The 12,247-nt window shown below is 39.7% G+C and overlaps 1 long non-coding RNA gene across 1 annotated transcript; it reads right to left on the bottom strand.

Annotated features, from left to right (window-relative positions):
* Positions 1 to 6,949: 6,949 nt before the first annotated feature.
* Positions 6,950 to 10,425, bottom strand: LOC129211949 (uncharacterized). Its single transcript, XR_008579014.1, has 3 exons — positions 9,884 to 10,425; positions 7,928 to 8,025; positions 6,950 to 7,140 (listed from the first exon to the last, which is right to left on the bottom strand). It is a non-coding gene; the product is annotated as an uncharacterized LOC129211949 (long non-coding RNA).
* Between the last annotated feature and the right edge of the window lie 1,822 nt (positions 10,426 to 12,247).

Genomic DNA, 12,247 nt, shown 5'->3' with positions numbered 1-12,247 from the left:
GAAGCAGCAACTGGACGTGTGTGCCTATATTTCAGACTGAAAGTCAGGTTTCATAAATAGGAAAAAAAAAAATTTTTTTTAAGCTTCTGCAAAGCCTCATTGATTATTATGGAAAGTTCACAGATATCAATGCAGAATGATATACAATAGTTGATGACAGGTTTTTTTAGAAATTCAGCCTTATTTACTGCAACAAAAATAAGAATTGCTCCCCAGACTGTAATGGATGTTAATGATGTCTCCGTTCCTTTTGTCACTCTGGGAGATCCAGACATCTTTCTGCTTCTCTGGCTAATGATGCCTTTTACTGGGCAAATGTGTTGGAGAAAGAAACTGTATGACTGTTCTGAGTAACTGTAGAATAATAATGAAGGGCTTTGTTGGGAAATTGAAGGGCAGGTGGAGGAGACTTACAAATGCTCTGATCAATAGTTGCTGTGAGTGGTAGATGTTCACCGTGTCTTGTTCAAAATCCATGAGAGAAGGAGGAAGTGTCCATGCTGCTCAGGGAAACAGGATGAGGCATTTGTCCTGCTCCTTCTTAAATGAAAGAATACAGTTGTGAAAAATGAATGTATTATAGCCAAAGATATGAAAGAAATGCATCTTAATGTTTTTGTGTTATTAGGGGAAAATGAGAACTTTAGAGGGCTGCCTCAGCCAATATTTTCATGATAATTTTTACTTACTCAGCATAACTGGCACAGTGCACCTTATCTGCTAAGTGCACCTATCTTTGCAAATGAAAGCAGAAATCACTCCTGTTTTCTGGAAAGGGTGCAGTGGGGACCTCCAGGAAGCTACCACTACTCTTGTTAACCTCAAGGTATGCTTGAGGTAGTGGTATAATGTCCTAATATTCATCAGAGGTCTTTTTCTTTCTGCACAATTTTCAGCAAATCTTCCTGTATGTTGTTTTCCTTGTCCGAAACTCCTCTGAATCTAGACACTCATGTGAAAGCACAAGTTGTCACAGGCATCCTTCCAGCTCTTTTTTTGCCTTCCAGCTCCTGTGCTGAAATCCATTCACAGAATCCTTGGACTTCTATTTCCTATCCTCCTTTTCTTTTTCGAAACAGTTTTATGCATCAAGCAGCTTGCAAAGCTGATGTTCCTCATCGTAACGGTGCCTCAGTTGCCAGAGACAAATTGCAAATATTTGCCATTTCTACACTGAACTCAGTGCCAATGATAATAGGTTTAATTCTTTTCCTCAATTTTGGAATGTCATTCCCATCTGTTTTTCCAGTCTGGGCTTCCCTAGGAAATAGATGTTCCCAGGGAACCCAGTAGTGTGTAGTAAAATAAGATGCCTCCCACTCTACATGTCCTTTCTGTAGAAATCCTGTGCTGGTGTTGGAATGGGAAGGGGGGGAGAAGATGCTGAGCTAATGAGAGGTGATAGTAGCAGGATACAAGTTTGCAGTTCTATGTGCACCTCTGTAGCAATGTTACCTTCAAGTGTGTTTCCAAGAGATGAGAAAAAGTCTTACTGAAGAAGGCAAGGGAGAAATCAGAAAGATAGGCAGCATTGCATAGAAGGGTACTGAAATATATTTGATTGTGGAAGTGAGAGAGACACCATGCAGATAAGCAACGAAGAAGGCTGCTTTGCTTTGCTCTGTGCATAGTAAAATGGAGCGCAGTCTTTGCCTTGAGATCTCCTATAACACACACAGGTCAGTCAGCATCTTGTGCACTGGAAGGGAACAGACTTTAGAGCAATTGGCCTGAATCCAAGAATTTTATATTGCTGAAGATTTGATTATAAATGTCTTATAATCTCAGCATTTTGAAATGTCTAATTTTGGTAATTCATCTCATAAAATGTGAAAGGAGCTAAAGAGTGCTGAACAAACTATGAGCCAAAGTATATTTGCTATTGCTTTTTTTCTGCATCCACTCTTGCAATAAAAATGCCTGCCCTGCAATCTGTATTCCCTTTAACTCATGTGGTGCTGTCACGTTATTTAAGTGGTAGGAAGAGTAGCAGCAAGCCCAGATATGTAGTTGAGCAGTGCGAAGTGGGGACAGAAGATTGAGTTCTTGTTTGTGGAGCACCACAATGACCACATGAGGGAAGGCGGTGCCAAACAGATGGAAAGATACAGCTCATTTCCACCACTGGTGACGGCATCCAGATACTACCTGGTTTAGAGATGCAGAGCTACAATATAATACAGGACATCATAGGAGTATTTCCCTCTGCAGCATTTTCAAGCTGACCGTCCATCTGGATTTCAAACAGCATGTTTGTAACCTCAGTCTTTGCATTTCAGTTTAGTGGTTTGAAAAAAATATCAGCTCTGCAACTCCCTATTTGAAGTGATGTCATTTGTCAGCTGTGGTAAATCACCTGGGGACATTACAATACTGGGGTTCAGCAGTGACTTCCCATCGATAAATCTTTCACAGCTCATCCTATTCCGAATAATTAGAAGTACTGGAAGTCCTGTTCACATCCCTACATCCCTTGTGCTCTTGTAGACCAGCCAGAGTTATTTTGCTTTATGGTGGCACTGGTCCATTTCTCAGGAATGTCTCTCTCTTGCATTCAGTTTGGTCAACACTCAGAAATCCTAATATTGGAGGCAGCATAATAGAGTTGGGCCCAGACATGCTACACACAACCCATGAGACAATAGGGGGAGGAAAAGAGGTGCTGCTCTAAAAACATGTGAATTTGGGGACACACACACACACTGGAATTGCAAAGTAAGCCATGAGCATTCAGCGAGAGTAATAACATATGTAATCCAGATGATCTTGTAACAGAAGAGGGCACTCGGGGGCCAGACAGCAAATGAACCTTATCACATGTACAATGAGGGCAAATCATGCAAAAATGGACAGAATCCTCTCATGAGCTTGATGCAGCTCATAGCTGAAGGCCGTGGGCTGGTGAGCCTAGGTTTCATTCATGCAAAAAGAAAGCCCAGCCACTTTACGACAATCTTTGGGAATGCACTCAAGCCAACTCATCTAAAATATTTGAAGTAACATTCCTATGTAGACAGGACTTCATTATGTTACTTGTTATTGTTTTCAGGGAGTCCTCACCTGCTCTTTAAAGCACAACATACATTACGAGAGAATGATTGCTCATTATTGTTGTGTTCCTCAATTGTCTTCTATATTAGTGTGTTCAAAGGAATGCATTTTTTCTCTTCTGCCCTCCTCTGCCTGCATCTGACAGCACTCAGCATTTTCCACAGAGCTCAAAATTGCTTGCATTCTTATAAAAACGCCTCAGATGTATGGGATTTGCTGAGATGAAATAAAAAGTGCACGACTTGAGAAAATGCAATACTTGATCCTGTGTATTGATTCCATGGCTGCCGTATAAACAGGAACTGTTAGTTACAAGAACTTCCACTGGCTTTATTGGCATTGGTGCTCAAGTTGTGCATAGGCCAGGTATGACCTGTCAAGACAGTATGACGTTGCGTTAAAGGGCTGGGGTGAACTTTGATGCTTGTAAATATATTGCTCCAGCCAAGCTCCAGCTGCAACCTTGCAGTTTTCCAGGCAGATCTACTTCCTTTTGCCAAAGGAATGTGAGCTACCGCAGCTAATTTTATGCTATATAAATAATGCTGATAGAGAGACAAGCCTGAAATTAGATAGGTTAGATAGGCAAAATAATAGATTAAATAGGAAAGTCAAAGCATTTGTTAATCAGAAATATGAGTATGTTCCTTAAGGAGCTGCAGGAACCTGACTGTAATGATGACAAATGAGAGATCCCAGAATAATAAGATCAGTCTTGCATATAGGCAGCACCATAACCGAGACTCTGTATGACACAGATGCGCTTGTTGTACAGAGAAATTGGGCCCTTATATTCTGATAGAGAACATTTCCTCTTCTTAACAGCCTGTGCTTGACACACTGACAGAGCGAAGGTTGTGCTGTGTGCCTTGCGCTGCTCTGCTCTCTTTCCCCTTCTGCTCCAGCTTCCCTCCAGCGCCCTGCAGCGTTACGGGGCCAGGCTGAGAGCCACCAAGGGCAGTGACTACATCCAGGGGGAGCAGACACCAGGCTGGTATCCCGACTGTATCGTATAGGTTAACCAAGGCACCTAAAGGACTGTAGATATTTTTCTATTTTAATATATATTTTTTATTCTTTCATATGCATTTTAAAATTTTACTCTGTTTTCCTGTGCAACATTTTAAAATCATTAAAATCATGCACATTGCTGCGTGAATAGGAGAAGTTCCTGCTAACAGGCCAGACATAGAATTAAAGCCCTGGGTAGACCTAGTTTGTTTTACTCCTAGTAATCTAGCACTTGGGGTTTTTTAAGGAATGATAAATTGCCTCTGATTCATAAATAGGTTATTTTAAATTGTCACCAGTCAGCCTCTGATAGGAGCCATATTTTGCTAAACCATGTAAATCATGTGATGATTTTTACTTTAACTTACTTCCATTTTGTTTTTTTTTTCCTCCTTACTCTCTTTGTATTGGTATCATACCTGGGAAACCAAAATGAATTTTTGCATGGAAAGCTTCAGAACAGATGTGCCACCAGCACTGCCACTGATAGCATATCGTGTCATGCTTGCCTGCAGTGCTTGTAATTTGTTTTATGCAAACTCACTGTATGCTGGGCCTTAAAATGTACTGCACAGTTGTTGCATTGGCACGGAGAGAAGAAAAATGTGCTGGGGTTTTTGTGTGGTTTTAGTCCCTACCTAGTAGTATTTCTCCTAACTCGTAAATAAACCAGCGTAATGTCTAAAAGCCACAACTTTCAAAACTTTTAGGTATTTATATTTGCACAGGATCCCATGAAAGTAGCCTGATTTCCAAAAACAGGTGAGCATTTGCAGCTTCTCCTGAGGTCAATGAAAACTCATCTTCTCTGAAAGACAGTTCCATTCTGCAAGTTTCCCACACAGGACTTCCATGTTGAATATTAGACCTACACTGTGGAAAACACTGGGTACAGTATTACAGAAAAAAAAAGGTGGACACCCACCAGATTCTACCTAATGTGTCCGGAATCTTTCATTTTTAATTCCTTGGGTGTATTATGTTGGAATAAATTCTGAAAAGACTTCAGGGTAAAGCTACGACTAAGCAGAATAGTAGGTAATGAAGAATCTCCTGAGAGAAGAGAGTAGGGAATGTACCACAGACTAAGATGCACAGGGTGATTCCTAACAGTAGGTCCTGCCATAAACATGTGGACAGTTTCATTGTCCTTCAGAAGCAACCCATTCATTCAACCGACATGGTTGGCCATCACTTTCTTCGCTCTCCAGCGCAGAAGCAGCAGAGTAAGAGAGTTAAGATTAGGTGGGCAGCCAGCTACTTCCCACTTGGGTAAAAAGACTTTGCCAAAATTAGGGATGAGAGGGAAGCTAGTTGCTGGTTTCTTCACTCCTCCTCTTTGCAGATAGGAATCTAGACACTGGACTTTCTTCCTTCTGAGTAATATATACCTTTCCTCATTCTTCTGAGCAGTATATACCTTGACTCATTACAGGCCTACTTCAAAGGCACAGAAATCAGAGGGAGCACTCTCAGACCTTTTCTCACTAGGGTGAAGTCATACGTTCTCACCTTAGGACAGGTAAATACTAAGTTGTCTCAGCTGAGATCTTAGTGAAGACAAGGGTTTTATTTTTTCATCTTCAAGACCTAGTTCAAATCCAAGCTTATATCAGTTTAGTCATGCAAGTGAAAATACCTCTGTGGATTTTATTTAAAAATAGTTAAATAGGTACAGTATCTATTTATTGATGTACTATTGTCATGAAAAGTAAAAGAGCAGAAACAAAGAGCACAGGTCTTAAAACATGAAGTAAAACTGCTGAAAGAATAACATGGTTCTGTTGTAGTCCTATAGAAAGGAGAATGTGATGGCCTAATTGAGTTTTACTAGGCATTGCTCTCTAATTGTTGATGTGACTGAACAATCAAAACTGTAAAAGACGCTTGGCTAATATTCTGAGCACTGTACTTCCTTAAGAAACTTAGCTATGATACAGCATTCACCTTTAATTGGTACCTTTCATCTCAGATAACTGAGGAATTAAAAGGATAAATAGAGCCACCCTAGGTTTTCGTGGCTCATCTGCATCTTGCATAGTCCTTTAGTTTAGTAGTATGTTATGTCCTCCTTACATTTGGATAAAACAGCTCTGCATGTCATGAAGAAACCAGTTCATGAAAGAAGCCTCCAAAAAATTCAGCACACAAAAGTTGAAAAGGATGGTGGCTCTAAGCCCTCTTTTTAGGAAGTACTCCAGTGTTTAAGTTTTTGCACCTGTGAAAAAAAAAAGTAGTTGTTTTAAATAAAAGCTCTAAAAGCAAGACCTGGCTGCTCAGTTTGCAGAGGACTGTCAACCGCTGTGGAGTGGGTTGACAGCACAATTAACCTGTGAGGTGTGTCCCACTGGGAAAAGGCTGAGCTGGGGCAGTTGGCTCATGTCACGGCATGTGAAAAAAGGTTACCAGAAAGGGGATTACTCCTGTCCTACCACACCAGTCCTTGTGTCAGCTGGCTCTAGCAATGGCAGCTAGGCTTCCACTGAAGAACTTCTTGCTACAACATGGCTGACTCCAGCCGTGATTTAGTTGGGAAAGGGATGTGGGCAGAGAAGCATCATGTGAGTGAGAACAGACGCTGCCCTGGGTGATACTGACCGTGTGTGTACTCACTGTCCCTGTATCTTTTCCTCTTAATTTTAAATACCAACAATTAATATTATCCCCTTAACTTTCTCTAAGTCTGTGTTTGCACAGTATTTAAAAAGGAGGTAAGCTGTTTATGAACAGGGAGTCCTAGTAATGTGGAAGGCTGTTAGCTCTAGAGGGAGACTAACTCTTCAAAAAGTCCTTTTTCTGGTGTTATGCATGAAATTCAGTGTGAGGTAAGACTTGGAGTTTGATAATTATTTTATGGAACCATGAATAGAGAGAAAAGACACAGAACTTTCAGACAAGAAATCAGTTTATTGAGAGCACTGGGGCTATATGACTCACTGATTTATCTGAGTAGGCAAAAAAACCAGAAAGTATTAAAAGAGTGTCTCTGATCATTAAAAATAAAAACATGTTTTTGTTCTTGCTGAGATCAGAAAAAAAATCCACCCTTAGAATACAGATTGCCTTGGTTTGGAATACCTGTAAAGAAAAAAACATTATAGCTGGTTAGGTTGACATGGCTGGTGGAAGTGGTGTCATCTTTCACATATGGCTCAGGCTTTCAAGAACTCTCCAAAGTAGCAGACACTTAAGTTACATTTCTTTGTAATTTAGGCAGAAAGTGAATTAGTATTTGAGTCTCATATTACTTGAGCAAGAGCTCTAGGCAGTTGAGGGCCTTGGGTTGTGCTTCCCTCAATTCTTTCGGTTGACACTGATGCTTTTCTCCAAAAGACTTAATCACCGAGACAAATCACAGGAGAAATATTCTTTACCTGGTGGTCAGATTAGTCTTTTGAATGGTGGGATTATCTCTATCCTGTTCCCCGGCAGGTTCCAGTTCCATATCCAGTGAAAGTTTAATTATTTTTGCAAAACGAAGTAGCACTAACGAAAGACTGAGAGCATACAATGCTGAAGTCCCCTCCAACCTTTATGGGAGGTAGGAGATGTATGTTAAGCTGGAGGGGGCAGAACTTAGCAAGCTTCTCACAACCTGAAGAAGTGATCTGAACTCCTCCAGTGAAAGGGAGGCATTAATCTTTCCTATAATGCTGTTTGGATCTCACCTCAAAATTGACACTAGAATTTCTGAGAAGTTCTAGGAAATCACGCTTTGAAACACGTTTACTATCTGCCAGTATAAAACAATGTCAAAGCAAGCCACCCAAAAGGTACAATCAAATCTTCATTAAAAATAAGGCCACCTCATTTTTAGGGGTTTCTCATAGCTTAGTGTCCTTGTCTAGTTATAGTCTAAATATACCTGCAAGCAAACCTTTCCTTCAGTGTCTCAGTATGAGTCAGTACCTCAAGCTTCTCCTGGGCTGGACCTCATCGCAACTTCTTGTTTCTGCAGACAGACTGTGCATTAAATAAGACTGAGAGTGATGCATAAGAAAAACAAAATTATATTGTTAATAGGCAGATGCCTAGGAATGCAGCCGAGTGACACATTCTGAGTGTTATTTCCAAGCAAATATTGATTGTCATTTGTAATGAGATAGCACAAGATGTAAAGCTATCCTGAGATCATAATCATAATTTAGTGCTGTGTACTTAAAGAGAACTGGTATGACCCTTTATGCAGATACCAACCATAACGATGAATGTAGGTCTTGACCTTTGAATTTCCGTTCTTCAAATCAGTATTTCTTGTATGCATGCTTGCAATAGGTTATTAGCTTTGGAGGGAACTATTCTCCTAAGTATGCTTTATTATAATTCCACTAAAGTTAATCTATGATAGTAGTAGCTTTGCCTTGCAGAAGGACCTAAAGGATTGCCATTCCACCGTGTTGGACATCTATAGACACATACAATTAACTCTGAGAATTTTGTCTTCTCTATTGGTTAGGTCTCATTTTATCTGAGAGTTCAGAATAGCTGACCAGGTGTTTTTCAGCACTGCATTTCAAAGACAGAGATTTAGCTTTGTCTGCCTTAGAATAGGAATGTTCTTGAATGATGAGGGAAATTAATTTTGACTGTCTGATACCATCTAGATGAAAGGTATGAGAGTTATATGTGCCAAGCAGCTCAGAAACCTGCACATAAGATAAAGGGTTTCCACTATTCTACTCTTAAGCATTCAAGCAACTGAATGAGCATAAGCCATAAACTCCAGCCTTGATCACTCAAGCACATAATATAGTTTAATGCTCCAATGTCTAAAGTGTCACCTTGGTAGGAGTTATTGAACATGTGGTCTCAACAATTGCCCCATTAACTGTGAACAGCTAATAATGCTTCTCGTTATCCTTCTGCAGCACAGTCATAACCAAAGAAGACCAGAGGAGACTTGAATAGACATGTGACTTCCAGTGAAATATTTTGACACCAGAGCCAATTAATACAGTTGCCTATTCCAGAAATTGGATTTGTTCAGTTCATGTCCTTCAGATTCTTGTTCCTGAGGATAATTCTTCCTGATCCTCAGGAAACTTCAACAAAACAAAAATGGACTGGAGCAGAAAGCAAATACTTTCTTATGCTACCTATTTAAACAGGGCTTTCCTTCAAATAAGCTATCTCAGAGCATCAAGCCAGGGAAAGTATTTCAGTAACTGACCGTCAGAAGTATGCAAGCCAAATTCTGCACACATCTTTGGTGTACAGGAGCTTCTTATCTTGTACTTAGAGAACTCCAAAGAAGTGGACAGCACTGGGAAAGTAATTAACAAAAGGGTAGTACAATTTGTGAAGCAATTTCACATTGCAGTAGAGATGACATTGTGAGATGCCATTTTTCCTGAGTCTCACTGGTTCCCATAGCAAATTCATTCAGATTGTAAGTATAAAGTCATGATTTTTTTACAACTTAGCTCAGATTATGACTGTCAAGATACTTTCTCTCCTGTCTCCTGTATTATCTCCACTTACAGAAACCCTGTGCTTTACATTATTAGCACAGACATTTTTGTGCAACTTTACACACCTTCAGTGTTGCCCAAGTGACCTCATTACACTTCTGTAGCTTTACACCTATTCCAGCACAGTCATTCTCTGATGAGAACCCAAAAGGATGCAGTAAGTATATAACTCAGCCTGCAGAATATATACAACATGCTTTGGAAAGAGCTCAGTGTGAATTTCAGGATGAAGTCTGAATTTGTGGGCCTAGCAGCTAGCAAAAACATCAACCATCTGTAAATCTGATACGGAAATCTCTGAACAGAATGAAAATCAATAAGGCAGTTGATGTGCCAACACTTCTACCTACAATATCAAATATCTCCGCTTTGCTCGTACTTTGTCTTTCCATCATTTCCCCCGTTGTATGTTTCTCCACCTCTTGTTGACAATTGCTAGCAGTTACAATAACCAGATTATCTCCTGTGCTAGTAACTGCCTTGTTCACTGCAGACACTGAATAAAGAAATTATTGCAAAAAAGAAAAGGTATTCTTCATTCCAGGATAGAGAAGAAAGAATAAAAAGACAGATAGCTTTAAGGGCCCCAAAGCAGGAATTAAGAAAAAGTTAACTCACAATACATCACACGGCCAAGAATAGTGTTTTCATTTTACCTCTGAAGCCTGAAGAGGGATCATAAAGACCCAATTGTCAAGCAGGAAAATTACTGATACTGTTTATCAAGGGATTAATTTCTGGTCAGATGCCTACAGTCAATAACTGCCCTCACCTACACAGGAAGGGCAGTACTCGTTGTTCAGCTCCTCTCCCCCCTCTTCCAGACCCCAAGGAAGGTATTCGTATAACTTTGAGAACATTTAGCTCTTTGTTGCCTTGGACTAGATAAACCACTTACCCAAGCTAGCAACAATCTCATGCAGTTTCTCTGATGAGCTTAGATACCATGGTGACAGTAGAAATATCTAGGATGGCAGACGGAGAAATTACAAAATTATTTTGTTGAGAACTGCTACAGGGAAAGGTCTTAGACTTTCTCCTAAGATTTGATACCAAGCTAACTATCTCAATGTAGAAAACACACCTCTTTGTAACAAAGACAGGATTATAAATGGCTAAGAAGTTTTCAGGAAAACTAGTCGCCATAGTAAGGGAATTCAGGGTTTTTTACTCTGCCAACTTAACATAACCCAAAACCACATTCTTTTTCTCTGTTCAGATGGGGCCAGGCTAAAGATCCAGTTGATCGGCATTCCAGGCCTGCTGTGAAATGTTATACCCATTTTTACAGACCAGTAAGCTGAGATGCACAGACAGAGTTAGTGTCAGTCAAAGTAAGAGCTCAAGGAAGTTTTACAGTCTAATCAGTAGCCAGAAATGCTTTTGACTTTTTGGGTAAAGAAGCATATTTCACAATGTAAAGACTGGTCTATTTATGTACATGCACTTCTACATGGCATCTTTTTCAGCTGCAATGCAGCAAAGCGTTTTAATTTTCATTTTACTCCGTCACGTAGGATGTGATCACAATGACACTCAAGACTGAAGGTAGGAAATAAAGCAGGGCCTCTTGGGCATTTGAATAATACTTTTTTATTGCTAATAATTATTCTTCCTGATTGTAATAAAATGTAAAGAAAATCATTATCTTCTTATCTTGATGTGTGATTTGGCTATGAACCACAGTGACTAAATTTAGTATTATTAAAAATAATAATGTTACACCTGTACTACATCACAAACAACGTAGAAGTTCCAGTCAAAGAGCTGGTTCCCATTGTGTAGTCAATTTTACTTATTACTAGTAGTTATTTCCACCTAAAGAAAATAACACCTCTTACATGAAGGTCTCGCACAAGCCGAATTCACTACCCTACAGGTGATCTGGGACCTCCTTTCCCTGGAATCCAGAGGAATTAATATCCATCCCAGGTATTTAGTGTCAGCCTACCTTTGATACTTCACAGATTTCCATCTTCTAATTAAGGATGAAAGAAGCTGGTGTCCCTCACTGAACCCAGCTGTATTGGAGAACTTGCTGAGAGCTATTGTTAGGAAGAGGAATGAGGTATTCTTTTCCTATAGTGACTTGGCAAAAATAGTCTACCAAACCAGCCAGTTATCCCGGGTAAACAATAAGATCCTAAATTAAAGGACAGCAAATAGAGCGAGAATAAGCAAAGAATTCATGGACTTGCTTACTCAGCATGGATGGACGCAGTTATGTCAATATAAATATGTGCAGAATGTATGGTATGGCGTATCTAGATACCTCTCTTACTTCATCCATACTAGGAGCTGTATTGTCACAGCTATTTTGCATTAAAATACCACATTGCCGACAAAGAAAGAGTGTAATAAATGCTGTTCAGCAGGAGCTAAATGTGGTCTTTTTCTTCTGAAGTTCAACTGCCCAGTGAACAATCCCATGCCATCTACTCTTTTCAGGGTGGTTTTTTGTTTCCTTCATGTTGCTATATGACCATTGGCCAGTTGGCAAAGAGAGGAAAGAATTATCTGGAAATTTAAAATATTACATCTGCAGTGGTTAGAAAGGATTTTTTTCCTCCAACAGAGATTAAAAAAAAAAAAAAGTGTGTGCAATCTGGCTGCATCTGAATGCCAAAAGAAATATGACAGCTCTTAATGCCTGGGAAAGGCTTTTTAAAAAAATGGATTCATTTATTTATTTCTCTTTTTCTTTTTTTTTTTAA

This window comes from Grus americana, chromosome 1 (assembly GCF_028858705.1).
Source record: "Grus americana isolate bGruAme1 chromosome 1, bGruAme1.mat, whole genome shotgun sequence".
Taxonomy (NCBI): Eukaryota; Metazoa; Chordata; class Aves; order Gruiformes; family Gruidae; genus Grus; species Grus americana.
The sequence above is the reverse complement of the archived record's forward strand: the minus strand, read 5'-3'. Positions and strand labels throughout refer to the sequence as shown.